The 18,671-nt window shown below is 38.7% G+C and overlaps 1 long non-coding RNA gene across 1 annotated transcript in view; it reads right to left on the bottom strand.

The window, feature by feature from the left end:
- LOC123632199 overlaps positions 1-13,182 on the bottom strand; it is a 43,831-nt gene extending 30,649 nt beyond the window's left edge. The window contains exon 1 of the long non-coding RNA XR_006733293.1: positions 13,151-13,182. This is a non-coding gene — a long non-coding RNA (uncharacterized LOC123632199). The remainder of the gene's footprint in view (positions 1-13,150) is intronic.
- Between the last annotated feature and the right edge of the window lie 5,489 nt (positions 13,183-18,671).

The raw sequence follows: 18,671 nt of genomic DNA on the forward strand, positions 1-18,671 counted from the left end.
AGGACAGCCAAAGCATCTGTGATCACTTACTACCATCATATCTTTGACCCCTGAAATGTGTAGTTAGTAAATATGTTTGAATTATTATGATGCATTTTTGGAATTTCTGTGTTCTATTGTAGGAGATTCTTCAGGATATGCAGTCAAACACAAATTTGTCAATTTTCTCCTCACAGAATCCAGAATTCCTTCTGGATTAATTTTTTTCTTACTAAACTATATCCTTTAGTAGCTCTTTTTAAAGGTGTTAGGATTGATAGAGCCTCTCAATCTTTCTCTGAAAAATATTTTTCTTGTGGCCTCACCTTCAAATTACAGTTTAGCTGGGTACAGAATTTTAATGAAAAGTTTTTTCTATTACATATATCATTTCATTATATTCAAATACCTATTTTTAATAAGAAAATTTGCTGTCTAGTTGTTATTCTTTGTACATAAGTTTTCTTTCCTGTCTTGTTGGTTTTAAGATATTTTCTCATCTTTGAAATTCTCTAGTTTAAGAATAGCTGAAAATTTTCCAAAATCAATGACAGACACAAAACTAAAGATCCAGAAAACTCTGAGAACACTAAATATGATAAATACAAAAATATCTACACTTAATCATATCACATTAAAACTTCAGAAAACTAAACACAAAGAAAAAAATTTGAAATAATCCAGAGGGAAAAATTACCTAACCTATGGAGGAACAAGTATAAGAATTATATCAGCCTTTTCTGTAGAAACTATGCAAACAAGAAAAGAATGGAATGAAATTGAAAGAAAAAATGATCAACCTAGAATACTGAATTCTGCAAAATTACCCTCCAAAAGTGAAGCATAAATAAAGACTTTCACAGAGAAGTAAAAATAGAGAAAATTTGTCAACAGTAGACCTGCCTTGTAAGAAATGTTAAAACATCTTCAGAGAGAAGGAAAATGATATAGGTCAAAACTTGTATCTACATAAAGAAAGGAAGAGTATCAGCTAAGAAATCAATGAAAGTAAAATAAAATATTTTTATTCCGAATTGATCTAACAGATAAAACGTTGCTCAAAATAATGACATTTAGTGATTATAGTTTGTGGATAAATAAAATGAATGACAGCTATATTATAAGAGATGAGAGGGAGGTATATGCACTACTCATAAAGCACTATTATGTTATTTGAAAGTGGGGACTTAGATTTATTCTAAATTTATAACATATGCTAAGAGACGAGAAAAAAATAGAGCCATATGAAAGCCTCAATTAAAACCACAGATTGAAGAGAAAGAGTGGAATATTAAAAAACAAACAAATAAAAAGCAAGGGCAGCTAATAGAAAACAGTTGCAAATATGGTAGATACTAAACCAACTATATAAATAATCACTGAAAGTATGAATGGACTAAATAAACCAATTAAAAGACAGAGACAAGAGTGAATTAAAAAACAAGATCCAATTATATGTTTTCTATAAGAAACCACTTTAAATATGAAGACACAGATTAAAAAGTAAAGGGTGAAGAAAGATATACCATCCTACACACTAATGAAATGAAAGCTGGAGTATTTATATTAATTTCAGACAAAGCAAACTTCAGAGAGAGGAAATTTATGAAGGATAAAAAAAGACATTACATAATGATAAAGAATCAATTTTTCTAGAACATATAATATCCTTAACACACCTAACAACAGAGCATCAAAATATATGATGCAAAAGGTGATAGAACTGTAAGGAGAAACAGATTCATCTGCTATTATAGTTGTATTTCGACATCTTTCTATCAGTAATTGACGAATATAGCAGGAATAAAATCAGTAAAGTGTAGTTGAACTAAACAGCACCATCAATCAACTAGATTTAATTAACATTCATAGAATACTTCATCCAACAACAGAATACACATTCTTCTCAAACTCACATGGAACATTCACCAAGATAAACCACATTCTGGGCCATAAAACACACTTTAACAAACTTAAAAGAATAAAACTAAATTTACATATTTTTGTGTGCATCTTATGACATACATATTTTTAGTTTCAAGCATTTACGAACTAGGAGAAATGAGTATTTAAATGAGTAATTAGTTATACTGAATTTAAAGAGGGAAGAAAATGAATTGGTGCATATAGCTGCAATATTTCAGAAAATAAAGTTGTTTACAAATGGAATAGGGAATTTAATTTGATAAGAAACACTATACTTGAGAATGGAGAAAATCTTTTATTTTTATGTTTTAACCAGTAATTGCCATTTAGCAACTAAAAAATGTGGGAGAAGGCACCAAAAAGACAAGTACACATCATAGCTTTTAAAATGAAAGTTAGGTATTTTGTATTAAAAGTCCCAACTAAGCAGTGTTAAATTGACCTTTTTGTTGCTTTTTGATCATACGATTTTGTGGTATTACAAATCTACTGGAATTTGGCTTCATTTTCCCTGAAACTTTAAAAATACAGAAAGAATACAAATAAGCATTTCTTCTATCTTCATCACAGCACCTGAATTATCAAATTCTCCACAATAATTTGGTGAAATTCATATCCATCTTTAACCAACTGAAAGGCTTTCTATATAAATTCCAAATCTTTCTCGTGGAAATGTTTTATGACTACTTCTGATCTGAATATGAAAGATATTCCTCATCATTTTCACCCTAGACCCAGACATCTTTCCACGGACACTTCACAAAATACCCCCAAAAAGAGTCTGATCTGGTACATAAGCTGGTTTTACAGTTTGATGAATCTGCTTCATATAGTTTTTAAAATTCAATAATTAAAAACCTCATGATATTAGAAATTTCTCATCTGTGATATCTACACTTACTTTGGAAGTTTTTCATAGTTGAATATTGTATCTTCTTTTACATTCTTCATAAAATTCATAAATTCTACTAATATTCATAATTTCCTTTCAGAAGAAAAAACTATTAAATAGTTGGTTTTGTAGGTAAACAGTAAAACGGTGGTCTCTAGGGAAGTAAATGTGTATTTCTCCATCTTATCATCTCCAAAAAACAGTAGTTGTTTTTGGAGGCAAACCACCATACTCAAAAAAGCAGAAAATATCATAGATAGACCATGGGTATCACCACATAATTTGAGTGGCATTCAAGTTCTAGCATGATAGACTGACTGAATGATTTTCCAAGACTTCAAGCATAGGCCTCTGATTTTTTTTTTTTTTTTTTTTTTTGATTCTCATCAGCCTCTGCTCTGCTCACTTCCAGCAGCCAAGGGGTGCTGCTGCTCACATTGCTGAGTTTATCCTTATCTGCCATCACCTACTTACCATCCCACCCAAGGTGCTGCCACTCTCTTCCAAGACTCAAACCTCCATCCCACCCCATTTCAACTCAGAGCATCGGGGCAGCAGCAGTGACACAGCTGTCAGGCACCCCCACTCCCTGCTTTCTCCTTCTCTCCTTCTTCTCTGCTGGAGTCACAGGAAGTCCCTTATTCCTATAATCAGCTTAAATATGCTTATGTCACAGTGTCCAACTATTCAATAATATCAAATATCTGTGGAGGGGCGCTTCATTTCCTCATGTGACTTTTCTCTCTCTGGTTAATTTCCTCATGTGATTTGTTATTGTTTATTGAGAGTTCATATTTCATGGAGCCAAAGCATTCCCTGGGTCTTTTTCACACATGTAAGGCACATAGGATGGACAACATAAACACAGATATGAAGACCTGAACCTTCATGACTGTGGGAAAGACAAAAAGTTGGGTGTAGCTAGGAAGAAGTATGGATAAATTCAAAGACAAACAAAACAAAAATGGTTGTCTTAGTTGCTCTGGGCTGCTATAACAAAATACCTTAGACCGGATGATTTATAAACAACAGAATTTATTGCTCACAGTTCTGGAGACTGCGAGGTCCATGATTAAGGTGCCAGGAGATTCAGTCTCCAGTGAGGGTCCGTTCCTCATCCATGGCATCTTTTATTATCTTCACTTGGTGGAAGCAGCAAACAGTCTCCCTTGAGCTTCTTTTATGAGAGCACTATTCTCATTCACGAGGGTTCTGTCCTCATGACCTAATCACTTCTTACTATCATCACATTAAGTTCCAACACATGAATTTCAGGGGCAGAGGGGACACATACATTCAGACCATCGCTATAGTACAAAGAACTTTTATAGGAAAATGAGATTTCAAAGGAAGATGAGGAGCAACCGGTGTAAAATGTAAAAGTCCTTGTTTACAAGTTAATAAATAGATGTAATTTGAAAGCAATTTGAAGACAGAAAGATTATGGCCTGAGTACAGCTTGGCGAAAATTATTTTGGCAGCTGTGTCCAATACCAATTATAGTGGGGCAAGGGGTGGGGAACCTGCGGCCTTCTGATTTAAAGATTGTTCTTTTTTAAGCATCAAAGGAAGCAAGAAAAGCTTCATCTTTCTCTGCTGCACCCCTTTTAATAAAAGGATTTGTTTTGTAAAATTTGGATTCAGTCAAAAGGCCGCACTCAAAGATCCAGAAGGCCACATGTGGCCCCAAGGCCAAAGCTGACAAACAAGATAAATGACATGGAAGAAGGTTTCCCCAAGAAACTCATTTATCTGAAGGATAAATTGGAGTTAGCCAAGAGCAGTGTGGAAGTGCAGAGAACATATGGGAAAAATACTAATTCTCATCAGATGAACTCTGTAAATTTTTGGCTACATTACTATTATCTGTGTCCCACTACCTAATCCTTCACGAATCCAACAAATATTTATTGAAGAGCTACTCTGTACCAGTCATAATCCCAGGTGCTGGGAATACAATGAAAAAAATCTTAAAGTATGGTGAAGGAAAGAGAAAAGTAGATTGACCATTTCAACACATTGCGGTAAGTGCTGTGGAGATCCAGCAAAGAAATAGCATTAATGGTCGTAACAGTATCTCTAATTACAAAATTAATGCTATTCCTACTAAGTTCTTGAGAATCATCTTAACAGTGGATTTTTAAATTACATTAAACACCGAGTACAAGAAAAGGCAGTCGGGGGGATGCAAAAGACGATGAGAACGTTTTGTGCTCATTGCTTATAAGGAGCCACGGCGGGGGTGTGGGCATTATCGTCTCAGGCAGGAAGAGGCCTGGGCAGGGCTAGAAGTGTCAGCTCTTTGTTTCAGCTTTGTGACTAACTACTGCTGCCTTCGTTTCAAATACAGAAGAAAATCACATGAGAAGCCCTGTCGTAAACAGCAGGATAAAAGGTAAGGGGGGCATTAAAAACTAATGTAAATCTAATGCTCCCCGAGGCACTAGATTAAGCTGCTTATCCTCTGAGAGAGGCAGTTGTTTTGCCAGCGATACCCCTTGTCCTGGTGAGTGGCTGTGCTGACCCACCACAGGCCTTGTAAATGATTGGGGGCGGGAGCCTGCAGAATATTTCCTAAATCCATCTTCCTGTGCATCCCCAGAGCTCAGCACAGGATTTTTGTGTCTTTACAACACTTATTTTGATATCTTCCGTCACCAAAATTGGATATGTAATGTCTTGCATTCTATTTATTCAGCACTAACACATTTAAGGTGCCAACTGCAGGCTTCTCAAGAAACTGTAGTGCTCGTGGAATTCTGCCAACAGCCTAAGAAGGTTCTAAAGGGCTTGGCTGAGAAAAGGATTCATCCAAGTGTAATTGCATCCAGCATGAAAGGTCACACAAGTCAAGGTCTGTTGCCAAAATGCTGCTACTGAGGATTAATTAATATCAATTGAGCATCCAAGAGTGTCTGGCGTTTTACCAAGACTGCCTTTCTCAGTCTTCCCCCACTAACAACAATGGATTAACGGTAGCAAGGCCAATGGATGCTCACCTCTCTGGCCATAATAGAATGGGAGAGGGCCGATGTGTACAGGGGTAAAGCCTTCTCTATTCTCAGGCAGACAAAACCAGGTTTTGTCATCATTTATGTAGGACCAGTTTTACTTTTCCATCCATCAATAAATAACCAAAATGACTAAAATTTATTGAATTCTAGCTATGCCAGACCTTGAGTTGGGCACATTTTATGTTTAATCATGTCGCCTTCACAATAACCCTGCCAAGTATTATTACCCTCATTTTACACACAGGGGAACTGATGCTTTAAGCACTGGCCAAAGTCACATAACACACGGATTCTCTTCCTCCACTGCCAATGCTCCTTCCCATGCTGCATGTGTCTTGCTGAGTCTAAGCAACTCGCTTCTTGCTGTGGAAACTTGACAAAATACATAGCATATTGCCTGTCACTGGAGGCCACCTGGATCTCCTATAGACTAGCTTGGGGTGGGCCATATGCTTTCCACATATAAAACCTTAAGACTCATTAATTAGCACTGAGTATTAATTTAACCCTGATCAGTATACCCAGAATCAGCTGAATTCCTACCAGTACAGTTCCACTTAGAGCATAAAATGGAGCATAAATCCCACACCTTTGGGGATTATACTACGGTTTACTGAAAACAGACAAGTGCTGAACTTAGTTTTTTGGTGGGCAATGACAGAATTTTAAGCACTTTTCTTTTTCTGTATCTCTCTTGCTCTAAGATTGGTGACACATCCTGTAGGACATGAAGGGCTTTTGTTTTTATTTTCTATTTCTGCAAAGACACAATTTCAAAGACCAGGGTTATGATTACAGACATATTGGAAGGTGTAATAGGTATTCTGTGAATTGCATTGAATTCCTTGCATACAAATTTTTTTAAATGTAGAAATATTATAACCTTCTTTGAAGAAGCATGAAATTCTCAAATAGAAAGGAAAGGCTAAGATGTTAATTATGATGGGATCATGTCTCTGCCATAACACTAACCAGTGTCAGATCCTAACTTGTGGTTAGTTATGCCTGTGTTAACCTACCCCAGGGACTATGTTTTATTTTGTTGTCATTTTAAAATTTTTTCTGCTTTCCTTCAGCACACAGACCAACGCTTTGGATTGTACAGAGATTGGGCATTCAATAAAACAAACGTGTATTGAGAGCCCATTTTTATCCTCTTAATTTTGCAACCAACCCCTGGTGATTTCATATCCAGTCTATCAAACCTAGCTGTTTTCCGCATTGGATACAACAATGCCAACTCAGCCTAATGTTTTCCAAAATTTGAATTTCCTTTATTATTGTAACAAACAAATCAAAAGACTCTCAAATCTATCCATGATCCTGAGAATGTAAGACAGCATTGTGCATTAATCAAGTGTGCAGATACAAAATACTATGCCTACTTTATAAATATTACATAATATTTACAGCTGGCCATGGCTCTGTGAACTAGGTCATTAGTTCACCTCATTTAGAGAATAAACAATAGATTAAGGACACTTAGAGAGTCGTGGCTACACAGGGACTCTAAAAAATACGAGAACCTGATTGATGGGAGAGGAAACCTAGGAAAGAGATTGACCCAGGGAAGGAAACAGCTCAGCTTCCAGAGGGCATGGACATAGATGTATCCCAGGTATTTATAGTAACCCCAATTACGTGTTCAAACCATCTTTAGGCAATAGAACATTTAAATGCCTATTCTATGATACACACTATGTTGGGCACATTGTACATAATATGTAATTTAATTGATATAAAACTCATGAATTTTTTGGCTAAGGTAGAATGGATTTAGGTAGGATAAATAACTTTTCCTGACACACATGGCTTGAGAATCATGACTCAAACCCTGGGTTGTTCAGATCCAAGGTTCAAGTTCTTGAGTTCTTGCCATGATCTGTCCATGGCACCTAGTGTCCACCTGGAGAAATTCTACTGATGCTTTCACATGCCCTCTTTCCTATTTTTCAAGTTTAGTCCATGTGGTTCTTATGTTCAATCACGTATTTTATTTTACATTGTTTTTTTCCCTTTCTTATCCTTTAACAATCCGATTCACTCTCCCAGCTTCAATAATCACCTTTAGTCAAATAACTTGTCAATCTCTTTCATCCTGAGTTCCCTCACAAGTTTCAGAAGTATTAATGTATTTCTAACTACTTGTCCTATTCATCCCCCTGAATGTTCCCCTGGAAACTCAAATGCAGTATGTCCTCATGTGTGTTTATAAAAACAAAAACAAAACTTGGATGTAGGATGGACATTAGTTTACCTATAATAAAAATAGCAAATGCATGCACAGTACTTTCTGTGCTAAGTGCTTCATGTATTGACTCATTGAATTCTCCCAACAACATATGATGTGATACTATTATTCCCACTTTGCAGGTGAAGAAACTGAGGCACACAAAAGTTAGATGAGTGACCCAAATCATATACAAGGCTATTAACTGGGGCAGGAGCACAGTGTTTGCTAGTATTTGATCCTGAGCACGCTGGTTTCAGAGTCTTGGCTCTTCACCACTGTGCTCTCCTGCCTCTCCTGCCATGCAGGTGAGGGCACTGCAAGACACGGAGGTGAGGTGGGCAGCTCCAGGCCATGTGGACAAAGTGGTAGCACCAGGACCGGATCTTTACACTCTGAGCTGTTATATTTCTACTGTATTCCATTGTCTTCCTTCATCTGCCTCCACTGTAACCCATGTCTTCTCTGGATTTCCTCATTCCTGTTAGTGGCTTCCTTTGCACTCTCAGACACTCTGGCGGAAACCCCTGTCATCCTTTTCGCGGTCTTTCTTTATCCAATCAATTGCCCAGTCATATAGACGTAATTTTATCACATTTCTCTCATCTAGTCCTACATATCCGTTTTTCACTGCTCTGCCTTATCTCTCTCACTCTTGTCTAATTTTAGACTCCCTCCTACTTCCATTTCCGGATCCACAGAGCCAACCACTTTCTGCTCTTTTAAATGATTCTTGTGGCATATGTCCTTACTTCTAAATAGCATGTGTATGTTGCTACTTCTTGAGTTTTTAATTTTAGGCATTAACTATTGATTTCTCACAATAGATGATGAAGATTCAGCTCTCTTTCTCCCTAGCTCCCACAAGACATTTCACAATTTTCATCTTTCAGATATAAATATACTGTAATTTTGGTGGGATCAGTGTTTGCATTGTCATGACTAAGCACTTTCCCTTATTGCTTCATGTAGCACAATATGATGTCTTTCCTTTCTCTACTGAACAGTTTGTTTCCCCTGAAGTTTTCATTTGATTAATTTTCTATCATGAATTCAACAACACATTCAAATTCTCCCAGTTATGCCAGGATCTTCTCAATACATCCAAGCACTGCTCAATCTCATCTTACTGATACATCTCACAGGAACTTCAAACCTGCTCTGTGAAGATTTCCCACACCCCACCCCAGGCCAGTTGTACCACCACCATAGTGAGATCCCATGTACCCATCATCCCGGTGAGTCCCTTTTCCTCATCTTGGGTTGGATATCTGTTTTCCCGACCCCATGTTATAGCTTCTTTCTAGCTATAATTTCTCCTTTTGCTGAAGTAGTATCCTGAGAAAAGGTGTGTGAAGGTAGTTGTGAAAGGTGTGAAAGGAGGGTACATTCTTTGAGACTTTCTTTTCAACCCTCATATTTGATTGACAGTATTTATGGATATAGAATTCAAGGTCAGAAAGCAATATCTTCTAGTCTCCAGAATTGCTATTGTCTGTGACATTTTTATTCTTGATCCTTTTTATGAATCTACTTCTCCTCCTCCTCTTATTTATTTTTCTAGGTCTCTGGAAGCTTGTAGGATCTTTTCTTTGTCTCCAATGTTCTGAAATTCACAATGATGTGCTTTAGTGTGGGTCTATTTTCATTCATTTTTCTGAGCACTCAGAGAGCCCTTTCCATGTGGAAACTTATGCCCTTTAATAGAGGGATTTAAATATATATATACACACACATGTGTATGCATATGCATTTAAAAATTGTTCCCCTTCACTTTCTCTGTTTTCTCTTTTTGAATTTCCAAATATTTGATATCGAACTGTTTGGACTGTCCCTTTTATCCTTGGTATTCTGGGAGACTTTCTTAATTTTACTTCCAACTATTCTTAGAGGTTTTTTTTAAATTTCTGCTATATTGTTAGTTTTCAAGTTTTTGTTGTTGTTGTTGTTATTGTTGTTATTGTTCTCTGATCCACTCCATAGTTTCTATTTGGTAGATGCAATCTCTTCTTTTATCTCTCAGAGGATATTAATGTATGATTTTTCTAAGGCTTTCTTCATCCTGCAAAATCTGTTTCTCCAAGGTTTTGTTTTGATCTCTATTTTCAATATCAGAGGTTTTATTCAAATTTGCTATGAGCCCAGTGTGTCAGCTAATATTTATGAATGGTCTACTAATGTCTGGAGGCCTTGAATGAATAGGTGGGACTGTCAGTGAGGAGCTTGACTAAAGGGTAATTATGGAGGGCCAGAGTGGATTTGGGAGGAAACCACTGATGATATTATTTCTTTAAAACTTTTCTTCTTGGCTGGTCACATTCCCCAGGGAAGAATCTCTAATTTTTGCCGAGATGGTATAATCCTCCCTACCAGCATTACAGTAAACAGAGGAGAAAGAATGCCGAGGATCTCAGACTCAGAGTAAATTTTCACTTAATGTCCCTGTTTTCAACCAATAACCTTGCCTTCCAATCTACTTGCTGTTCCTCATTCCAAAGACCCTCTGTTTTAGTAGTCTCAAAGAATAAACCTCTAATCATCTGACTGGTAAAAAGAGGAGCATTGTCTTGACTTTATGCAATACAGGAAAGAATAGAGGGGACTATCTTCTTCCTCAACAAACTTTCAATTAATTCTTTTGGTTAGAGCCCCAAATTCACCTACTCACCTGGCATAAAAAATTCCTCAGCCATTGAGAATTCTGTGACATAGCTCAGGTTACTTTTCACTCTTCATATTTCTCTGGTTTGCTCACTAAGTTTTTGTTCATCCACCTACTTTGACAGTTCCCAAATTTTTATTATTAACTTGTTTCCATTCTCCTTGTCCTTCAGGTTTATACTTTAAAAACTAAAATCTCTTTACTGTCATTTTAGTGTGACTTGGGGAGGGGACAGAGGGTCAATTCATGGGTTCAATTTATATATTTTACTAGATGTTGAACTTCATTTCCGCTTGTCTGGTAAATTACAATAGTCTCCTAACAGCCTGGTCATGTCAGTGCTCTGCTCAGGAGCAGTTTTTCTGTGGAATAAAGTTACCATTTTCCATTGACTAGAGCTGTTGTTCTCAACCTATTTACTGTTCTCACCACTATTCACATAAACAATTTTTCCAGCAGGATCACCTCTCAGCACAGTGATTCACTTGCTTACAACTCCTAAGGTGATGATGTTTTACACATGGCCTTAATTTACCATTTTAACTTGTTACATATGATTTCCTGTGCCCCTCGCTTTAGCCAAAATTGTTTTTGTTCCCTTAATCTGCCATGTGTTTTCTTCTCTCTATGACTTCCCTTATACCTTCTTTGACAAATGGAATACCCATTTCTAGCATACAAATTTTAGTGAGTCTCCAAGTCCCAGATCAAAAATACTTCCTCAAGGAGCATTTCCTCACCCATAATGCTTTGCGCTTCACCTGTAATGCTTTGTGCTTCACTTATAATGCTTCATGCGTCTCATTTGGCTTTTTACAGAAGACATTATTTATATCACTATTTCATTCCTGTACTATAAGCTCTTTGATAGTGGGAATTATGTCTTGTTCTTATATGTTAGCCAATGCAATAAATACATGGGCTCATGTAATGAATTAAAAATCCTTAAATCATAATATACAAGAGTATATAATAATGTCTAAAAACTTAAAATGTTTTCCCTAGTTCTTATATTTAATAATTTGCAAAGACAACAACATTTAAAATAAACAAAGAAATAACACCCCAGTCATTTCTTCATCTCTGCTGGCTTAATTGATTCACAGCAATTGTATAACTCACAGCACGGTCTGAAATTCTGTTAGAAATTGTATACCTATGAGGAAAAACTTCATTATCCAAAAGTGAAATTTTTCCCATAAAGTGTATTGATCAAATTTTCAGTGTAGCTTACTGTTGAGAATTTGCACATGATTCACTAAAGCAATTTCCTCAGATAAAAGAACATTGCTGGCCCGAGGGGTTTATGGGTATTATTACAGTAACTTCAGAAAGATGACCAAGTATCCACAGATTTCTCTGAACCATTTTAAAAATCTTCTGCATCATTTAAAATATTGTGTGTCAGCGGGAAGAGAGGGTAATAGGCTGCAGTAGAAGTACCTACAGTGTTGTCAAAATAAATCCAGTCTTAGACTCGACTTCCCTCCCCCACCAAATTCTTATTTTCAGGACTATATTTTATCCATATAAGTTTTGATCAGCTCATCCCTTGCTTTCTACCAGATGCATTTTAAAAACATGTATTATAATGGGAATCATTTTTTTCCTTAAAACTAAATCTAAAGGAACCCAAACTTGATTTTTCATTGATTATGCACCCAGCACTGTGCTACATGGTTTTAAAAGCTACCTGGTTTCATATAAATCACATTCCTCTATCTACGAAGTTTAAACCCCTCTGTTATACACCATCTTTTCAGCAACATAATTGGAGGCTATATTCACGATCAACTACTCAACATTAAATAAATGACAAACATAAACAGCAATAGATCACTAGATTATGTACTGAACATCTAATGTTCACATGGCATAAGTACTGAACTGAGACGTAAGTGAATAAAATGAGTATTAATGTACGGTATATATGCAGATAATCGTGATATTCCCTAGAGTACACACAACACATGTAATCAATCAGCTGTATTCTAAATTTGGTCTGAAAACAAATATAATTCTTTTATAAATGCCAGATAAATCACCCTAGGCAGTTTTGTCAGGCACAGGTATTTGAGAAACATTGCTCAGGCAAAGGTATAAAGCTGCCCTCTTTACTCTCTCAGATTGCGTTGCAGTGAATTCTCTCTCCATCAGAGCTGCCCTTGACGGTGTGTGTGAGGGTGTATGAGGGTGAAGGAACAGGCAGAGGCAGGTGGCAGGGGAGGAGCAAGAAAGCTTGATGAAAAAGGACAAAATTCAAGGTTTCTGCTTTATCATATCCTCCTGTGATATGGTTAATTTTATGTGTCAACTGGAGGATGTTTTTGATGACATTAACGTTTAAACCGGTGGACTTTGAGTAAAGCAGATTGTTCTTCATAATGTGGGTGGGCCTCGTTCAGTTAGCTGAAGGGTTGAGAATACATTGAAGGAGGGGCACTCACCAAATGCTCATGTCTCTCCAGTAAATGAGAACCTACAAACTGAAGGAAAAAAAATTAAATTTAGACTCAGATTGAAAATAGCAATGAAGAACCTTATATTTGAGATATCCTGAGCCATTCTGTCAAGCAAGATTATTATTTTGTATACCTAGTATGCACATAGCTATGGCTTGGCTTTGCACGTATCACTGCAGAGTGGCACAAGAATAAAAACAAAAATGTCTGAGCTGCCTACCTGTGAGCCTGGATCTCACAGGACATTGGGCTAAGTGCCTAAGCACTCCTCTGGGGATGGGCCTGCCCAGCTCTGCATCCTCACTCTGCGTGGCTTGCAACTCTCCCCCAGCCCCGGCTGGCGGTACCGCACTAGGAAGGCATCAGGTAAGCAGCTTCTGGCTTATATGAGGAAAAATATGTATCAGGCAAGGGGGAAAGAAAGGAGAGCCCTAATTTTGATTGTTTTTTCAAATAAATTCTCAGGAGTATGAAGTTTGGGAGGTTTTAGGTAGGAAATAACATGAAAAATGGATGAACTCTAACATGCAAGGCTGTTTTAAGGAAATAGTCCAATTGGTGTTTTCCTGTTCTGTTTTTTCAAAGTGCCCATATGCAGTGAGTCATTGATAGGATAGCCTAGAATGAGTCTTCTGAGGCCATTAGCACAAGAATGCCCTCAGATTGCAGAGGTGCACTTGGGTGGAACCGAGTTGCAGCAGCTTCCCTGATTATTTTTTGGGAGTTCGAACCCCCGATTTCAATTATGGTCTTTCTGCGCCCAAGCTGTGTACTTTACTGTGGGGCAAAGTGCCTCTCCATCCAGTCTTCAGGGATGCATCTCTTTTCTCCCATGCCTAAGTGTTCTGCTCCAAGTCCTTCGGGACCGGCACTCTAGTTGACGAACAAGCAATATCCTTTCAAGCTGCCACTGTTCTATTCCTTGGACTAATTTTCATCTTACTTCTGCATCTGTTGAAATATCTCAAAGTCTGTGTCAATCACCTTTTCCAAGGCCTTTCTATAGATCTGCTCCTATAAATCCCCTCTGCTGTGCCCCTATGGAACTTGGCTTGAATAGTTATACTTGGCCTGTATGTAAATGTCTGGCTTTCCCACCAGAGTGTGGATGGGGGTTATTTTTGTTCTTGTTCTTTTCCAGTGATGTTATAATACCTGGCACCATACCATGCACATGATAGGAATATAATAAATACTTTGTTGAATGAATATCTGCTGAGAATATATTTTCAAAATATTTTTAGTTTGAAATCCATGAATTGTTATTAAAGTATTTTATAGTTTTTTTATTATACAAGAAATATGTATCTTTGTAATGAAAGTTTAAATATACAAATAGCATAGAGAAAGTTAAAGCAACTCATAATTCCAGTTCTCAGAGATAACCATTATTAATATATTGGGGAGTGTCCTTCTGAGAAGTTTTTATGCCTATATGTACACATGGCATTAATATTTTGAATGTGCTCTAATTAGCCAATCATGGCTAGGAATGGTTCTGTCAACCATGATTAAATCTAGTCTTCTTAGAATGTTCTTTCCTAACCTATTCTCCCACAGCAACAAATGGTCTGTGGACCACTCAACGGGGAGTCCACGAGTGCACAAGTGGGATCGTTGAAGGTGCCCAGTTCCTTCTTTGGTCATCATAAGGCAGTGGCAAGTCACTACCTACCCAAAACTGTGTTAAATGAATTGTAGAGAGTAAATAGAAATTTGTCTAGGGCCCTGAGGAGTGTGCTGATATGTATTTCTTGTTTGTTTAGTCATGCATTCATTCATACATTAGAACTTACTTTTCTAGGCAATTATTTCTAGGATAACTGATAAGGGAATTCTGATAATATGGGAGTTTTACTGGCCTGCTTAATGAAGCAATATAGCGCTGCCAGGCTGCTCATGAAACCTGTCAATTAAACCCTGAGCTGAGTGTCCAGGCCACTGTTTAGGTATCTCCTGTTTCCTTTGTTGTTAACCAGCCCAAACCCCTCCATCCTGGGCAGCCCTCTTCCCTGGCTGCAGTCACTTTTGACGTGATGTCTAATTAATTTTAAAAATCAACATTACATTTGCAGATAGTATATATGTGAACCAGGTTTTCTAAGTTGCAGAACTTCCCTCCTCAATGACCATTCTTCCCTCCAAAGTTCCCCTTAATTATTTTCAAGAAACTCTGTGGAAGGCCTTGGCTAAGGGTATAGCTAATTCCTTTCACCTGCCATCTGCCACCCGTGTTTTCCGCTCCTCTCCTGCTCTGCCTCCCTCCACTGGGCACCGCACTGTCCGTGGGCTCCGCTGGTTCTGCTGCCCTGCCACTGCCCAGACCCCGGACGTCCTGATGGGGTCCGGCTCCAACAGTGCCTGGGAAGCCCTGAGAGAGAAATCTCTCTCCCCAGTCTAGGTTATAATCTGCTGGAGCTGAAAACAAACGTTTCCTTCATTTTACTTTTATCCCCCTGCCTGCCTTTAGAACCCACATAATTCTGAGAAGCAGGCACCACTGTGCTCAGAATCCTGCTGCCTCTCTGACCTCCACAGCTTCTTACCAGGCTGACCTCGCTGACTCCTTCTCCTCTCACTCAGTGACATCCCCTCCATGTTAAACCCACTAGCTTTTGGACATCTGTAGGTGTGTTTTCTCTTGGAAACCGCTTGAGCTCAGACTGGAATCTTCCTTCTTTACGAACAGAAACTGAAAATACCGTCACGTCAACCCAACTTCTTCACTCGAGATAGCTGGTTGCCAGGAGCCCTCCTGAGGAACCTCCACCCCAGTGTGGTGCCATTCAGTCTCCCAGCTCGCCAGCCCCTCTACTCACACAGGTCAGAAGTCCAACGTGAGTCTCACTGGGCTAAAAATGTGTCCGCAGGACTCCATTCCTCTTTGGAGGCTCTGAGGGGTAATAAATCTCCCTGCCTTTTCTAGTTCCTGGAGCCTGTACACATTTTTGACTTATGGCCATCATTCTCTATCTTCAAAGCCAGCAAAATATCAAAGCTCTCTCTCACCCTTCTTACACAATCACATCTCTCTGACCACAGCCAGGAAAGTTTCTTCACTTTTAAAGACTCATATATTTAAATTGGGCACACCTGGATAGTGCAGGCTACTCTCTTTATCTCAAGGTGTTTGTTCTTAGTTACATTTCAACAATTTCCTTTTGGTCAGGGTCCATTGCTGTAGATCCATTGTGATCCTTTGGAAGGTCAAACTGTTTTGTTTTTTCATGCTGCCAGCATTCTTTTGCTGGTTTTTCCCTCATCTGAATCCTCTTCTCTGAGCTCAGGGCTGATAGGTTTGCAGCACACATGTTCTCCTTTGCTGGGAACTCCCCTACTTAGTGAGAAGAAGGAGAGGTCCCTCGATGGTGCTTTTGTGTCCTACTCTGGAATGTTGACCCAGCAGGGGAGGGGTGGACCCACTGAGAGCCTGTCATACAGCTGTTCTGTTTCGTTCTGTTCCCCTGTGATTGTCACAGTTCAAGCCAGTGCTGGGTGATCTTTATGCAGAGTGGTGGGCTGTTCCCCAGGCTGCTGTTGGAAGCTCGGGTTAGGGGCTGGGCAAGACCCTCTCCACAGAGACTGGCACTGCAGGGGATTGCTCTGCCTGGGTCTCCCCATAGAGGTGAAAGTGGCTATCTAGGCAGTGGTCATGGGTTTCCAGGCTGTGGGCATCTGTGTTCTTAATTACAAGTGCAAATTCTCTTTTGCCATGTAAGATAACATATTCACAAGCTCTGGGGATTAGGAGGTGGGGAGACATTTTTCTGCCTCTCACACCAGATCTTGAGGAGGACGTTCCTGGAGGACCTTCCTCTGAATAATGAAACCAGTAAATATTTGCTTGAACTCTAACTGTGTGCCTGAAACTGTGCTAAATGTCCTACCGACGTCATCTAATTCAACCTTCAAACATGAAATAGATAATAGTATGTCATAGAAAGGAAGCTAGTAGGTTAATTAATTGCCCCAAATCATACAGTTAAAACTAAGAGTCACACACTGACACTGTCTGGCTGTTGCCACAGCATTCTGACTCCTCAACTATGCTAAAATTGACTACATAACATAACCCTAGTGTGAGCAGAGAAAGTAGGAAAGCTTGCATTTTCACTCATGTGGTATGATGGTTAATTAATGTGTCAACTTTACTGGCCCACGGGATGCCCAGATATCTGGTTAAACATTATTTCTGGGCATGTCTGTGAAGGTGTTTCCAGAAGATATTAGTATTTGAACTGGTGAACTGAGTAAAGCAGATGGCTTTCCTCACTATGGGTGGGCATTTTCCAATCCAATGAGGACCTGAGTAGAACAAAAAAACAGAGGAAGGTTGAATTTGCTCTTGGCCTGACTGCTTGGGCTAGAATATCAATTTTCTCATGCCCTCAGTGATCCTGATTCTCAGGCCTTTAGACTTGGAGTATAATCTACACCATTGGCTCTCTGGCTCTCAGGCCTTCAAATTATACCAGTGACTTTACCATATCTCCAGCTTTCAGACATCAGATCATGGGACTTCTCAGCTTCCATAATTATTTGAGCCAATACTTGGTAATAAATATCTCACTTGAGATATATATACATCCTATTGGTTCTGTTTCTCTGGAGAATCCTGACTACTGCAGATTTTGGTACTGAGAATGGTTCTAAAGGAACAGAATTTTAAGGATTAGCTATCTAATTGGTTATGAATTTGGCTTTCTAATCTTATTAGGTTGAAAACACTAATGACTCTATTTCCAACAGTAAAGAGAGCACGGATACTCCATGGCATGAACTGGTAATAGAGATATGCAAAATATCTCCACTGAATACTCCTAAGCAAGCATTTATGAGAAGCAAGTAACGAGGTGACTGTGTCTATGGTACTCTAGAACATTTTTAGAAAACTAGCACATATAATGACATTGGCTGGCTACCCCTCAAGGTCACTAGACAAAGTGGTGAAAGGACGGGATGAGCTCAGGGATTTGATTTCCCAGCTGAAGTGTTCCATAAGTGACCTAAAGGTTTCTATGCGTGGCCTGAAGAAGAACCTTATCTCCTGTAGCTGAAGGGCTCAGGTTACTGAAAATAATATGCAGAATCTCATCCAGGAACTGGCTGAATTGCAATGCAAGTTGAACTCCCAGCCTCACAGGGTACCTACTGTTAAAGTGAAGGCATTGGTTGGGAAAGAATAGGATTCTGGAAGTTGCAACGGAGATGTGCAGGAAGAACTTGATGAAGCTGTAGACATTGAGCTTCTAAATTCTGATGAGTCTCCTTTGCCAGTGGTAGCAATCTCCCCAGCCCCGGCGGAAATGGCTTCCCCACCCCTAGTGGTGCCCTTTGTCTGAGGGGATTAACTGTGCATTGCTCAAGAAAACTGTAATGGCATCTCCTGAGGCAGTTGCCATACAAGACAATGCTGATTCTCCTCAGAACCCACCCATAAGACCCCCTTTACTTCCAGACCTGTAACTAGACTCGAGTTCCAGCAAGTCTCTAAAGACCAGGTACG

Source organism: Lemur catta, chromosome 2, assembly GCF_020740605.2.
Source record: "Lemur catta isolate mLemCat1 chromosome 2, mLemCat1.pri, whole genome shotgun sequence".
Lineage (NCBI taxonomy): Eukaryota > Metazoa > Chordata > Mammalia > Primates > Lemuridae > Lemur > Lemur catta.